General features: G+C 41.3%; 1 long non-coding RNA gene across 2 annotated transcripts in view; it reads right to left on the bottom strand.

Moving 5' to 3' along the window:
* Positions 1-416: 416 nt before the first annotated feature.
* LOC102376152 overlaps positions 417-16,690 on the bottom strand; it is a 30,368-nt gene continuing 14,094 nt past the window's right edge. For both annotated transcript variants that reach the window (XR_325154.1, XR_325155.1), the window contains exons 2-4: positions 2,327-2,403; positions 615-700; positions 417-533 (exon numbers count right to left, since the gene is read on the bottom strand). This is a non-coding gene — a long non-coding RNA (uncharacterized LOC102376152). The remainder of the gene's footprint in view (positions 534-614; positions 701-2,326; positions 2,404-16,690) is intronic.

Raw genomic sequence — 16,690 nt, 5'->3', positions numbered from 1 at the left:
ACAGCAGTAGTATCTACTACTAATTATTTACATGAGTTAACTACTTCACAGAAACCAGAAGTAATGCCCTTTTCAGAAATCCTTCTGTTCCTATATGCATGAGAGATATCTGTCATATGCTTTTCATGACAGTAGTGGGTTTCTCCACTTATTAGACAGCAGTACAAAGGAGGCATTTTGCCCTGAGAATAAAGAAACAATACGTTTGCTTCTGATTTTTTCCTCTCTAAAGGCACACATTTCTTCTTGATTTAAGAACCTACCGCCACCATGAGTGAACTTTGTTCAAATCTACTGCAAGTCTGAAGTGAGAGACTACTTGAACGTCAAGAATTACAACAGCATTTGTAGGGAGTTCATACCTTTAGGACTATGTGATTTATTAACAATACTGGCAGTCACAGAGGTTGCTTGCCATGATACAGACCAGTTGCATTCATGATAGATGGAGGTCAGTGGAGGGGAGTGGAATGGGTACTGTCATAGATCCTTCATCAAGTTTTCATTTGTCTGTAACTTACGGTTGTGGTAGCCTGTGGGGAAAGGATCTCATTTAAATGTTTATTTTTCCAGCTTGAAAGGCGCTGTTAATTAAACATTCATATGTTTTATACCTGAAAAAAGAGAAATTGCATGCTAGGGACTTGTAACTCGTATCACCAGCCTCGTATCATCAAGCATTAACTGCACCCTGTTTTCCCTGAAAAAATAAGATGTTAAATATTCATATAAAACAATAATTTTCCTTCCAAATTTCTTTTAATCATGAACGTAATGTAAGATATTAAAACCCAAGGTAAGATTTCTCATGTTATTTCAAAATTCTTAGAAGACACTCTTATTCTATAAACAAGCCTTCCACTGGTGAATACACATCAAACCCAGAACTGTATTAATCAATCTTTTCTCCTGGGGATGTAGAAGTCCTTGTCACTGAGAAGCCAATTCCAGAACAATTAATTTTATGTTGTCTACTACACCCATCTTGAAGACAGCATGGATACTACAAAACTGTGGTTGAAGCAAACATTCCTTAGAAATTTCAGATAAGTTTCATGTATTGACAAAATCAGTTTTATACTTAACACATTTACCACAGCCTTCTGTGTAATGAGATTTTGGCACTAAAACCACAAACCACTATCACTTAAATTAAAGGAGTGCTTCTGTTGACTAACAGTAAGTAGTAGGCTTTTTTCTTCACTAAAACTACTAAAGCAGGGCTATGCAACTGGCAGTCCACAGGCTGCATGTGGCCTGTGAGGGGTTAATTTCCAGCTCTCATACTTTCACTTGGCTGCCCCTACCCCCACTGCTCTGGCTGCAGCAACAGCTGTTGTCTCTGGGCTCCCTTTTCCTCTTCTGGCTTCCACTTCCTGCCCTGGACTCAGACGGCAGGGTGACCTGGCATAGCCCATGATACCAGGGGGAGTCCATGGCCTGGGGCACCTATTCAGTGCAGTGCAACAGGGGAGTCTGAGCCTGAGGAGTTGCAGGAGAGTCCAGGGTGCCTGCATACACTGTTGCCTGGTGGAGCCATGGCCTACGCCAATGCAGCCCAGAGTGTTTGGAACCTGGTGGTGTGGCCCACAGGGTGTGCAGGCCCCTACCATTTAGCATGTGAACAGCCTTGCACTAGAGGAAGGCATGATCACACACATTTAGTCATCGAATTACATTGGCATCAGTGTTATACACCCTCTTAATAACAGCTAAAAGGATCAAACTGTACCTGTTATCCTTATGACTTTTGTCTGTTCATGCATTTCAGTTTAAATAACTGATGATTAACCATTAAGAGAGGTTCCTTCTCTTCACATCCCTAAGCAGACCACAACCATCCAGCACAGAACCAAGTTATTCACAGCTTCAAATATGTACTCCCGTTCTTTGCGCTAAGTACAGCCCTGGGACTGAGAAATCCCAGCCACTGGCCCCAGCCCTGGGGCTGCTCTTTTTACCCCCCACCCTACACTGGGCTATTTTTCGCCTCTCCCAGCCCCTTACTCTCTCCAGGCCCCCAGCCAGCCCTCTCAACCCCGCTCTCAACCCCCATCCCATAAGCGCTTGGGGTGCAGCCACTTTTATCAGCATCCACCACTGCTGGAGCCAAGCAAGTAAGTCCCAGTGGGGGAAGGGGCAGGAGGGATGGGGTTGTAGGTTCACTGTGAGGGACCTCATCCCACCCATGGGTCACACCTCCCACCATCCCCCAGTGGGCCCCCAACCTCCCTGCTAGTCCCCTCCATCCTGATTTACATGACATTGCGCAGCCATTTTGAATTGATTTAACCTCCCCTTAACACCCCCGAATGTCCATACTTACCCCTAGTGACAATGCTTCATACTTTTCTGTGCTTTCAGATTGCTGGGCCGAGCAATAAAATCAGGATTCCCCATAACCTGTTCAGAGGAAACCCAGAAATAATAATAATTATGATTACTTCTCTTGCATTAGTGACTAAGGACCCGTTGACGAAATCTTCATGGAACAATGCAGTGCCATGCCATGCAGAGATGTCCAAGCTAGCTCTGAATAACCTAGTTTGGGCACCAAAGCAATTAGCTGAATTAGTGTGGCTAATATAGCTAATATTTTGAGTACCTTTCCTTTTTTTTGAGTACTTAGGGGGCTGTGCTGCTTTAAGCATACAAGTTAGCTCAGACAGTACTAGCTTGGGCACTCTGCACAGCACTGTGTTGTGCAACCTAGATACTTCTTATGAGACCTGAACCAGGTACAAGACTCCCAAAGTACGAGATGCTGCACAGACTGAAAACATAAACAGTGTCCACTGCCTAGAAACTCACAACAGAACTCTAAGAAAATCAGAACATTGGATAATGTTCTAATTATTATTTGTATATAAATGGAACATGATTCAATCTTCAATTGAACTAACAGTAATTCACTAATACTACTAATAATGGCAATTCAATAATAATTTACTACTAATATTTAATATGAATAATAGTGCTGTGATAAAGCAGCTGACATTTGCAATAATTATTATTCCATATGCTACATCTGGACCTACTGTACTCTATAGTACAGTGCTGGGACTAACTCTTAACATCAGAAAAACAAAGGTGTTTCACTAGCCTGCTCCAGGCCAATCAACTCCCCTGGCAAATATCCCCAACAATGGACAGGAACTGGAAAATGCTGAACAAATTGCATAGCTCAGCAGCCATCTCCCAAAGAAGGCCAACATTGGCAAGGAGATTCAGTATAGAATCCAATGTGCCAGCTCTGCCTTTGGAAGACTATCATTGTGTGTTCAATGATCATGACATCAGGACTCAAACAAAGCTCCTGTTACATAAGGCTGTGGTAAGCCCAACTCTTCCCTATGAAGCTTGGGTGAACTACAGGGACCACCTGCAAAGCCTAGAACACCATTACCAGTGCTACTTCCAGAAGATCCTTGGCATAAAGTAGGAGGATCATCATACAAATGCCAAGACATCACCAATGCTAACACCATCAGCTGCAGTGGATAGGGAACTGTGTGTGCATGTCTGATGTACATTTACCAAAATAGCTGCTGTACTCCTAACTCAGCCAAGGACAAAGCCGTATCGGGGCCAGAGGAAATGCTTCAGGGTGAACATTAGGTGTGCCACTGACATCACAAATTGGGAAAAACTACCCTGGGACAGAGCTACATGGTGATGCCTTGTGAGAGAAGGTACATCTTACTTTGAGGACATCTGTCTCACTCTGGAGACAGAAAAACAACATAAATGGAAGAAAAGAAAACAGGACCGAGAAAATTATGGTCTGACCCTCCCTTTAACCACCACCTGTGGCATTTGCCAGAGTCTGTGGCTATAGGATCAGTCTTCTTAGCCATCAACAGACTCAATTACAACCTTCTACTGGACCCGTTGGAGTGATCATCCTCAACTGTGAAAGATCACAGATGACTGCAAAGTTACAATACAGTCAACTCCAAAGCCTGCTGAAAATAACACAAAGTTTGGGGTCAGTAAAAGCTGTATGTGCAGCTAGCATTTTCTAAAATGGATTAGGCCTTAATTTTTCCTATTTATATTGATTTAAATCTAGGGGAGCTATGTTGAAGTTAGAGTAGTTGCAGTGGTTCAAAATAGGAAATGACAACTTGTCCAGTTGTATTCTAACTCATGGTTTTTCTTCACTCTATGTAACTAGCTAAGAAATTTTAAAAATGTGAAAATAGAAACTCCTGTATATAAATATATCTGAGCTGTTCCTGTATCCAAGTAGAACCTGATCCTACATTCCTTGAAGAAAACCTGATAAACATCAAAAAAAAAACAAGAAAGCTCTGGCATGCACTTTCATTTTTCTCATCATTATAAAATAGAAAATATTGTTCTAATTGTCACAACCCAAAGTTGTGATTTTTGTTTTTGTGTGTGCTTTGGCACCACTGAATTATTTTCCCGCTAAATTACAGCTTCTTTGCACGGTGGAGTTTTCTGCTCTAAAGGAGAACCCCGGTGCAAGGGAGAATTTCCCACCAATTTGTAGCTTTCTTTGCATGGTGCATTTCTTTTTGCATCTAAGAAATGCTTGGTGCAAAGAGTTCCCGCCATTTGTATTTTAATTCGAGCCCCATTATTGGCTTGTGTTAAATTATGCACACGTGGCGGCTAGCGATTGGCTTGCTAGCCGTATAAGAGGCTTGGGGAGTTTCCGCCCAAGTTGGAGAACTCCGAGGAGAACCCCCGCAAGGGAGGACTCCACGAACACCAGGAGGAGGAGACTTCATGTCTCGTGAAGATCTCTAAGCGCTGCAGAGCCTATCGGACCCAGCGCACTTAAAGCAGGCAACAGGGGGATGATCAGCCTCTAGCCTTTCCCCGTCACCGAGCGCAATCCTCGACGTATCCCTCTTCCCTGCGCGCACAAGGACCCACGGAGCCTAGCAAACTTCGTGTGAGTTTATTCAGAGCTCTTTGTCTCGAGTACTTTCTTCGGTTGGCGCGACGGGCTCGCAGTTTAGAGCCTCCAACCGGATGGACTAGAAGAGTGTTCACGGGAAGGAACTCTAGTCCGCCTCTTATCTTTTCTATCTGCAACTGTAACTCAAGCAAGTTTTCCTGCCTGCACCGCGACCATCTTTGGTGTAAGTAAACAATCTTTAAATCAACCACTACACCTCTGTGACTAATTCTAGCCTGTGCGTGCTTTGCCGCCGCACGGTCTCCTCTGACCCCACGTGTCCGGGCTGCTGGCCACAGCCCGCATGCGCAAAGACGGGTCCGCATATCGCTCCCGGCCCACACATGGTGACATGGATGGGATCAGGAGGCGGCCCGCACACTAATATTGTCTTTAACAATTTTACTGTATTGTATTTAGGGTTAGAATTAGGTTATACAAGACATTTTTGTGGTAACTCTTATGGAAAAAGAGCTTTATGCACCATAAACTTGCATTAATTATAACCAATAAAAAAATTCAATTTAAATACACTGTACATTTTAGATACAGTAAATTCAATTTAACTGCCACAGAAGTCAGATTACCTTTACTAGTAGTCTTCCTACTATCTAATACGTGTCAATTATTTTACATGCTGAAGTAAAAGCTCATTTGCATTGTGTGCAGTGGACATTTAAACTATGCCATGCAAACAAGGTAATCTTGATTAATCTCAATCTCAATATGACATACAGTAATTTTTATATATGTGCTTGCACTAACATAATTGCAAATCCATCCTCATTTATATTATCAAAAGCAGAAGTACTGTGAAGAATTCCACCTTATTCCTTTTGATTTAAGTTTTTCTTGGTTTGTACATATTAAAATAGTATGTTATCCATGAAAATCACGGGTGTTTTGGTCAAAACTTCAAATCTTTTAAGACTAAATTACCAAGTTGGTAGGAGAGATAGATACAGAACCCTCATTCTACATTGTTTTTCATTGGCAGTAGGGACAGTACATTGCCTTGGAAAATCTGTCTATGTATAACCTAACTCCCAAAATTGTGCTCAGGTAAATATTTTATAACAAATTCATTCCTGATATAATTGAATTAATGTGCATTAATGACATCAATAGTTCTATGCCAGGAATAAATCTGGCCTTTTATTAATTAAGCTACTGGCCAAGGGACTTCCTCCTTTATATTATGATTGTTGATTGTATTGATTTTCCTAGAATAATTTTCAATTATATTAAAAATATTTTTAAAACCCTTATCCTGGTTTATGTAGGAGGCCTGTTTCCTGGAGTAAACTGATGATATCAATTTTACTACCTGAAATGTATCTAAAAAACTGTGTGTAAATTACATATTTGGCAGTAAGGAGCTTCTGTGTGTAATCTGTTTGCATTCTGCCAGATATCTAAAGTGCACAATCTCATATCTGATTGCCCTTCATCATGCCACACTCTGACTTGCTCCCCTGTGAATTGAAAAGTAGATCATACACCAACTCCTAAGCTGCTTTGTACAACCCCAGTGACATATTTCACTCAAATCCAACACAGTAAGGATATATACTGATGTTACACTTTGATCAACCTAAGTATAATTAAGCCAATCTAAGTACCAATCTGTACTGACAGGGAGGTTAGTATCGCCACAGTACAGGATAACGCTGTGGGCCCCGGCCATGGGGACACAGGCTCATCCAATCTAGCCACTCCACAGAGGTCACCCGATTCTCTCCTGCCATGACTTGATGTTGAATGATACTTTATCAGGAGGTGGTCAGTTCCACAGCAGATTGACTTGGATGCACTGGGCTTGGTTCTTCTTTTGTGGATCCAACCTCCCGTACACCCTGTACATGTGCCACCCAGATGTTACAGCATCAATTTTGTCCTTGGGTCTAAATGGGCGATGTTTTTCTTTTCCTTGAACTTGTGCACTCATGGTTGCCTTGAGCCTGTCTCCAAGGTATGAGAGCCACCTTGGCCCTAACAGTCACCCTGTCGGGGCATCGTGCATGTGAGAGGAACTAAAAAGTAACACAAAACAGGCAACTTGGAACTCAGGTAAGTCTCTCAGTCTTCTTGGACTTGCAGCTTGCAGGTGGAGTTCTCCCACTGCAACATACTTGGTTCTAGAGGGAGGTGGAGTTTCTTCCTCTTCACACAGGGTCCATCCTCCCTTAACAAAACAACAAACTGATAAGGACCCTGGTTAGGTTCACCTCTCAGTGATGCAAGGGCCCCAGCCCTAGAGGCTTCAGCGTTGGCCCCTAGCATCCCTTAGTGGGTATGATCACCTGAGTTGCAGACCTTTCTTGGCCCTAATCCAATATGCAGGCCTGGGTACAGGAGCACCCCTGATGGACACCCTCTACACTCCTGATGAATAACGTGCCCCCCCACCCCCATGAATCCAGCAACTTCCCCTGCAGACCCATCAGCCCCCAGTGATCCCAACAACCTCCCCAAGACAAGTCAACCCCCACCATGGACCTGCTAGTCCTGCCTGATCCTGCCCCCCCTACCCTGACTTACTTAAACACTAGCACCAGCGAACATCGGCACATGTAAGAACTTGTAAGGAGGAAGGCTCTGGGGCTGGAGGGGACACTGAGGAGGGAAATAATTCCCCTGTACTTATCTCAGGAGCAGGAAGGTTTTCTGTGGGAGCATGGAGCAACATACCACATGTTCAAGGCAAATGCTCCCTTAGGACTGGTGGCCAGCAGACACAGAAGGGTACTTATGGCCCCAGAAAGGGGCAGCCTGAGAGATACCACATCATCCGGGGAGCAGAGACACCACCGGACTCTCCTGCCAGCACTGGTCTGCAACTTTTTGCAGTACAGCGGCACTTGGTAACTGGTATTGGTGTTTGGAGTACCACCACTGAGGGAAGCACCACTACTGAGGTATGGGGATTCTTTGCCTGAAGCTAACGGACCCACTGCCAAATAGGTGCTGGGAAAGTGGTTGGGGTTCCTGAGGGCTGATCTCCAGAGGAGCCGAAGGAGGGGCTCTATAGAGACTGGAGTATTTTTGTTGTTGTTGTTGTTCTTTTGTTTTTCTTCCTTTTTCCTGGTCCTGATTGTGACATTTAATTGGATTGCCTAATTGAGGGCAGGGTCAATAAAGAATCCTTATTTAAAGGAACAAAGCAGAGTGCCCATACAGAGCCCCAGTCCCTAGGACTGACTTCGGTTCCTGGTTTTGGGACTTTTGAAGCACAAACTCATCCTTGCAGCCACTACTGAAAGGGTGAAGTGACCAAAAGGGGGCCTGCCCCTGAAAACATTCAGCAAAAAGTAACATTAAGGGTGCAGTAAGGCTGGGGTGTAGAGGAGATTTCCCTTCCTGGACTGAAACCATCTCCTAGTGGAACCAACTCCTGAAGACAACCAAAGCAGATTTGTGGCAAGCAAGACAACTAATAGTGGAGAGCAGTTGGGGAAGATAACATCAATGCCTCCCTAACCAAATGGCACATATGGGAAAGACATCAACCAGATAGGGGCTGAGGCATTATAGCACCTATACATGACAGACCTGATCTAAAGCAAGCTGCATGATTATTAATTGGGTCCCAAACACATGTGCACATACCCCAAGACTTTCACTTCATTCTGTTTACGTATGGGACTACAGCTATGTGGACGGAGGAAGGAAGGAATTTGGAGAAATAGATTTACACATTTGTATACACACTTCATTTGCACAATTTATATTTATGCTGATGTACCATTTACATTTCTAATTAGTCATTTATACATACAAACACCCTTTTTATACATGGTTCTGGTGCAGTAACAATGCACCAGATGCAAATAATGAAACAGACACAGCTACACTTGCTCTCTTCATGCTAAAGGGATCACTTTTGTAGGAAAGAACCACTTATCATATAAAGATGCTGAATTGACATTCTGTGGCCTTCATTTTTGTGTACAAGTTCAAAATATCAGCATCAATTCGGTTTTGTAGTCATATTGGCTGCATCTAGATAAGCGCAGACATACAGCATGTGGCACCATAGACTTATCTGCAGCACCACATGCCACACATACAGGAGTTCCCCATGCTGCTACCTTGCAGCACGGGGGAATTTTTTTGAGCTCAGGAGATCCCAGGTTTAAAAAAATCCACACCAAAAAAAGTAGGGCATTTGGGAGCAGTGCACGCTGCCAAAAACCAGAACCTGGCTGGCCAGAGCCACACTCTGGCTGCCAACCAGGCTCCCAACTACAGGAGTGCCATGGCTACAGCTCCTCAAGGCCCCAGAACCAAGGTTCCCTCTAAGGTGCGCACATGCGCAGCTGCGCACAACTTAAAGTGTGGCCGTGCACAGCCTTTTCAAGGCCGCACACCAGGAAAGGAGCTGAAGGTCAGCTCCTAGGCAAGGTTGGGGTGAGAGCCTGGTGTGGGCTCTGCTGGCTCCAGGGAAGTGCTCCGCTCCCTCACATAAGTGCCAGGGAGTGGAGTACTTCCCTGGAGCTGGCAGAGCCCGCGCCAGCCTTCATCCCTGCCCTGGCTCACCTCGGAGAGGAGCTACTGCCTGCCCTGAGTGAGGCTCCGCCAGTTTTGGGACACTGCTCTGTCCCCCTGCATGGGCTTGGGGAGTGAGGAGGCACATGGCATCAGGGCTAAAGACTGGAGCAGTGTCCGGAACTGGTGGATCCTCACTGGGGCACGTAATGGCTCCTCCCCAAGGTGAGGCAAGGCACAGATGGAGGCTGGCACAGGCTCTGCTGGCTCTGGGGAAGTGCTCCACTCCCCGGCACTGATGCAGGAGAGTGGAGCACTTCCCCAGAGCCGACAGAGCCTGTGCCCTGGACCCTGGCCCCAGCCCCCAGCCTCCAGCCCCCACCTCTCGGCTCCAGCCTCCAGGCCCCAGCCCCTGGCCCCAGCCTCTCAGCTCCAGCCCCAGCCTCCAGCCCCCAGCCTCTTGGCTCCAGTCCCTGGTCTCCAGGCCCCAGCCCCGTCCTCTGGCCCCCAGCCTCCTTCAGTAAGTGTCCCACACCGGACCAAGGCAGCGCACTCATGAACCGAGGCAGCGCGCTCACAGACTGCTACTCCTTAGAGGGAACATTGCCCAGGGCCCATGGTAAAGGCTTCTGGGGCCAGCACAGTTGCTGGCCATAGCCTCCCCTGCCCCACCCAGGGTAACCTGAGGGCACATGGCATGGGTGTTCCCTGTGGACAACTCGCAGTAGCATGAGGTGTGTCACTGCTACTTGTCCCTGGGGAAACACATCTGCACTCGTATGGAAGTGACCATTGAGTTGCATTATTTAGAGCCAGTAGTTTTAGCTACAAATAGTTTAGTCTTCACATAATGATATTCATGGTTGTTATGCTGGTTTGTATTATTTTGGATACATTTGTGTTTAGCAAGCCTGCTCTAGATTGTTTAGTCAAAACAAGGTAAATGGTTGCTACAATTTTGCTTCAGCAAAAAATCAGCTCCCATGAGGTTCAAAACCAGTTATGTCAGTCAGATGTGTGGCTCTGATAATCCTTCTGTCACCAAGAAGTCAAAGGAAAGAACATGTCAACAGCTTTGAAGTCATGAAGGCCAAAATACACCAGATTTTTTTCATCTAAATCCTCTTATCACTAAAAAAGGAGTCTGCAGCATAATTTGCAAATGATTTTGTATTATTCCTCTATTTCTTATTTTGTTTTGAAAAGTTCCTCAAGTATTCAGATGTGCTTTCATAGATTCTTACATGAGTGGCAAATTGATTGCTACTATTTAAAAGAGATCAGAGAGGCAGGTAAAGATTAAGTATAAATTGCTATTCCTTCTGAAACATGGAGTATTTTTCAGATAGATAGGTAATATCTGTGTGTGGTTGCTTTCACCAAAGATTTCATGAGGTTCTTGTTTCCTAAAGAAAATGATGATCAGGTTTCAATAGCTTAGTTGTGACCTTATCCAATGGAAAACGAGGTGCTACTTCTGGCATGCTTAAGAACCCACCGTTTAGTTCTAAAAGTTTTGTAAGAAAAGGGATAGATAATTATTCATTTCCACTGAAAAGCTTTGTAGAATATATGCTGAGGGCAGCAACAGCTGGTACTCATTACCAAAAAGGCCTCCTACCATGTGTACTGCTAACCCATTGAGTTAAGGTCAAGCTAAGTAGCATTTTTTTCTGTGCGTTGTTTAAAAACTTTTAAATAAAAGCACATTAGAAATGCAGTTACTTCTGGTGCCATTATGATTTTCCTGAGTGAAGGTAAGAGAGGTACTTTAGAAGAGGTACATAGCCCTTTTTTAAATCTTCCTTTGTTTATGATTGAACAGGTCTTTTCTTTTCTGTGTTGTAACATGGGGTCTTAATTTCTCTGACTTCTGAAGCTTTTCAAACCAATGCTCACCACCTTTATGAAGCTAGAGTTTCACACAGTCTGACCCTAATGTCACTCAGAAATCTTCACAATTTTTATGATGCTGTCTTTCTCTTTAAATTACACAAAAGAAGTGGCTTATTCAATGTGCATGGCAGATAAACTGGATGGATCAGCTAACATCAGTACTGAATAGAACAGTCAGGTGTGTTTCAATGACAGAACAATTTTGGTACGTTACAGGAGAAAACTAATGTTATTATCTCTACAGTATGTGCACAAAGTCTTTTTCTTTAAATCAACCTAATATATCCAAATATGTCACTTCATTATACTAATCACAAATAGGTGAGGATGATGTTCTAAAAAAAGATTATTTTTTCTAGAATATTTTTTATTCTAGACACCAAAAATATGTATGATTTTAATTCAGTTACTTTTTTTTATTTTAAGGACTTGATTACAGTCCATGAGTTCAGAAACTTCACTTAAATTTAATTGCTGTTTTCCTTATAATGTATAGCATGTGACACACTGCTCTCTAGGTCAAAGATATATGCTTTGTGAGTACGGGACATGGAAGTATATGTTCCTACAGCCTTTTGAGCCCTGCCAGACTCTCAAATGGGAGTAAGGAATAACAAGCTGTATTGATGAAACTGCAGATTTTCAGATCTAATCAATTTGACCACTAACAGATTCTACACTGATGTTTCTTGTCTGACAGCAGGGTTGAAAAGGAAACCAGATTTCATCAGCAATATTTTTAGTACATAATTTTTCTGCATTTCATTTTTCAAAGCCCTAGTTCTTCCTCCTTTCCCAAATTTAGATGGTCATGCCATAAAGCAGGAAGAAATGTATGAATGTTACCCAAAAGTATGTATATGATTGGGGCTATATCACTAATCAAAGCTAAGTAATTGTATCCATTGATGGAATATAGGTCCACTGTAAGAGATGGCTAGTGGTGAAAAAATGTGGATAAATCTGTCATTTCCTTCTTGGACTATTTTGAAAAAGAACAGCTTTCTCTCATCTCGAAGACACCCTGTTCCAGCATGCTACACATTATATATCCATGTGAAAAACCTTACACAGCTCAGGGTTTTTGATAAAAGGGTTTTCAAGTTTGAAAAAATATCATGAACAGCTTTCACACAGAGTACAAGATTTCACAGCAGCTGGTCCTATGCATTGCTACCAGTTGCCTAGAATCTGTCATACAGCAATTAGCTATAGGATCTTGACTAATCAACACAGAAAAAAAATATACACATGATGAAGATCTTTACTGGATTGCTAAGTTTTCAAATCAATTGCACCTCTGATAACTATACAGGACTTTATGCTATTACCAGGGTGTTTCTTTTGTGGGTCCAAGTTGTTCTAAATGCAGCTCCTAATGTCTTAGATCATCCAGCTGTGACTAGGCTGGAAAATTATTGTAAAGGGCTGGATGATGAACAAAGAAAATATTATCACTAAAATATGTACAGTAATATGCTCCACTAAGACAAATTATTTTTTTATGGAACTTAAAAAGAAAAACCTGCCACAATAGTGGAAACCTTTCAGAAAGGTAAGGTTGAAATACACACAATACACAGAAAATAGAGTGGCTCACAGCACCCAAGATTTTTACCCCTATGAATCACCAAAAAAAGAAAGAAAATTAGTAAAACACTGGAACAGATTTCCCAGAGTTGTGAAGTCTCCATCCTCGGAGATTTTTTAAGACCCAGATAGACAAATCCTTGGCTGAGTTGATCTAGCTGGGGAAGGTCCTGCTTTGAGCAGGGGGTTGGACTAGATGACCTCCTGAGGTCCTTTCCAACCCTAATTTTCTATGATTCTATGAAATTCAATTGTTAAAAAAAAAGCATTTTTATAGTTACTCATCTGATTGGGTAAAGGACAGGATGTCCTCTATTAATAGCAGAAAGTCCATCCTTTAAAATTCTGTTATATTGGTTCATCATCATCATCATCATAAATCCTCAAAATTGCCTATGTTAGCAAGAGTAGCATAAAGATGAACCAACAAACACTTGATCTTCCCCATATTGCAGGGAAAAAACAGCAAAATTCCCAGTGATTCCTACCTTCAGAGAGGATATGGCATGAAAAGTTCTTATGTGGGACTAAATAAATACTATCATTATTAGGGGTGTGAGAAGCAGGCAGTATTTGATTTGGATTCGAATTCAGCCCAATCCCCATCCACCCCACCATCTCAGTGTTCATGAGGTGCACCTGGTACCTTGAGGTACGTATGAAAAAAACATATAAAGCTGTGTCTATGGCCAAATCATCGAATCTCTGAATAGCATGGTGGAGAAATGAAACACCAGAGTGTAAACAATAATCAGGATTTTTTTTAAAGAATTCTACAATCTTGAGAAAAGGTCTCTGCAATTAAAAACCAACAAGATTAAGTGGGGAAGTGAAAATAAATATAACAAATGAATGTACAGTGAATAAACTTAGTATAGGAAGTTAGGAAATGTGGAGAATAGATAAGAGAAGGTAAAGGTGTCAATGAGAATTCTATAGGCAATGGTGGACAAGGTTTTTTGGGTGAATCTAATATCTTTTATTAGACCAACTTTAATAATTTTTTCCAACTATTTAGCAAGCTTTCGGGTTCAAAAACCCTTCATCAGGCTAAGGAAGTGTCTGCAGTTGGTGTGTGCTCTTCCTGGATGGAATGAAAAGTAAAGAAGCTGGGCTGGGCTGTTATGCATACAAGACAGGTAATCAGTGAAAATGTAGATTGAGGAAACAATGGATGAGAGTTTGACTCCTCAATCTACATTTTCACTGACTACCTGTCTTGTATGCATAACAGCCCATCCTGGCTTCTTTACTTTTCATTCCATCCAGGAAAAGCACATACCAACTGCAGACACTTCCTTAGCCTGATGAAGGGTTTTTGAACCTGAAAGCTTGCTTAATAATTTTTTCCAACTATTTAAGTTGGTCTAATAAAATATATCAGATTCATCCAAAGAACCTTGTCTGCCTATGTCCTTAGACCAACACAGCTACAACCCACACCCCTATAGGCAATGGTGTTAATTTATTAAATATACCAAAAATGAACAAAATGTTGTTTTTGTTATAGGTCCAAACCCAGATTGTATATATTATACTATATTATATATGTGGATGTAGTACTGATGTGTGTATATATACAAAAAAGAAAGGACATTCTGAAAAAAAAATTATATCATCCTTAACACCATTGCCCATAGGAAATATATATATATGACTGCATTATTTGTACCCCAAAATATTAAAGGAATGTATTGAGGAGTTTTCCAAAGCATTGATTTGATTTTCACAAATCTTAGGATGCTGGAGAAGTTCCAGAAAACTGAAGAACCTGATATTGTGCCAGTATTTACAAGAGTTTAAATGAGATGTCATGGGAAACTAGACTGATTAGCCAGACCTTGATCCAAGGCAAAATAATGGAAAAGCTATTATAGAACACAATCAGTAAACAGTTAAATGGTGAAAGCCAAATGGTGAATGATGCCAATCAACATTGTATTATTTAAAATAGGTTTTATCAAAGAAATGTGATGTTGTTTTTTATAAGTTTCAAGTTTGCGTAATAAAGGTTGCTACATGGACCTTATATAGTTTGAGTGACTGCAATATTGCTTCATGATCGTCTGTTTAAAAATAATATGATATAAAAATAGCGTATCGCTTTTTTTGTTTGGTTTGTGTGACCCTGCATAAAATGGAAACATAAATATTAAAATTGAACTAACTGAGGGTAAAAGATCATGTTAAATGATTGTTAAAGCAAACTTTTATGAAAAATGCAAAAGCACATATTTGTTCCTCTGAAGGGTGCGTATGTATGTGAACTATTCATTCACATATAATATAAATTCAAATTAGGTGTTAATTTTGTATTACATAGTTAATTGCATGCTAGGTTCTGAGTTAACATATAAATTGAAATTATGGACTGTATTCCCACCCCAAGAAAAAATCTCATGGGAATGCAGAAAGCACTTTAAAATTATTATTCTCTTTCCTTTTTATTTGAGGATTGGGAAGCCTGTGATTCAGCCTTTTGTGACATTACTATATCTTCATTCTTCAAAGTATGGAAGGAAATTCAAGATCCAAAATTTCTAATAGTAAAAGTCAACAGAAAAAAATATAGAAGGAATATAAAGAAGGAAATAATGGGTTAGGACAGTTCCTGCAGACCCACATTGATGTAACTTAGAACACAAGTTCTCCACAGGCAGAATTTTCACCCAGTCTAATATCCCTTTATATTATCAGAGAAATGTAAAGAGTACTTTGTGTCAATGAAAACAAGACATATAATTTTAAATCTTTCTTTACAATTCAGCTTTAATATTTCTCAGGTTAAAATGGAAGAAAACCCCAAGGTTTCCCCCCTCCCTCTCCACCCCCGATAGCATAAGCAATATTTTTTTCACAAATAAACTCATTTAACAAAGTGATTTCAACAGTTACACCTTGCCTACCTTAGTTATTTTTAACTCAACCATCATTGGTACTCCTTAGGAAAAAAATAATGTTATAGAAGCTTGCCTTAGAAATGATTAATACCTGATCATTTTTCATTCAGTTTTGATCTGAAGAATTGTTCATGGAAAATGAGCAGTACTCATAACAAACAGAACACCAACAAGAGAGACCACAAGAACTGGTGTAAGCTGCACAATGATTTATGGGGAGTTTTGGCATCTGAGTCCTTGACAACTTCCAACTAAGACTGGAGACAGAATTGGAAGTAAGTTTGTTCCTTGCTGCTTCCTATAAATTAAAAACTACTTCTGTAAACCTATAAATTAGAGATGGTGAAGAAATTTTGAATTCTGCATTTTTGAGTGAAAAACAGATATAGTCCGATGACAATTTTCATATTTTTTTGACAGCTATACTGAAAAAAATCTCAATACTACCAATACAAATGATAAGTATGGTCTTATACTGCCAGCAGATAAACTCTTATATTAAAGGTAGACTAAGAGCTATAGACCAAAACTGGTATATCAGCATTGATCACTAGTAAGCTGCCATGCTTCAAAGGGAAAAGTGTCTTATTTGAGCAGTATTCAGGACATGAGCAATATGGAGGACATACATGACATTCACAGGAAAGTGGAACTTAGTGGTCAATTTTCAATTTTAGTGGTCAGAAACAATCTTATCCATTTACTTCAGGTTGCTAGGCAATCCATTTTATTATTTTTTCCCAGGATAAAGAACCATATTTCATTTTCTAAAATCATGAAGGGCCACTGAGAAAGAATAGAATGAGGCATGGAATAGCACTGAAATCCTAGCCGCAAACCACAGTCTGTCTCATTAAGTGGTAAATATATCGTCAAAGTGGTT

The sequence above is a fragment of the Alligator sinensis genome, unplaced genomic scaffold (assembly GCF_000455745.1).
Source record: "Alligator sinensis unplaced genomic scaffold, ASM45574v1 scaffold1066_1, whole genome shotgun sequence".
NCBI classification, from domain to species: Eukaryota; Metazoa; Chordata; order Crocodylia; family Alligatoridae; genus Alligator; species Alligator sinensis.
Note: the sequence above shows the minus strand (reverse complement) of the source record. Positions and strands in the feature narration are given on the sequence as shown.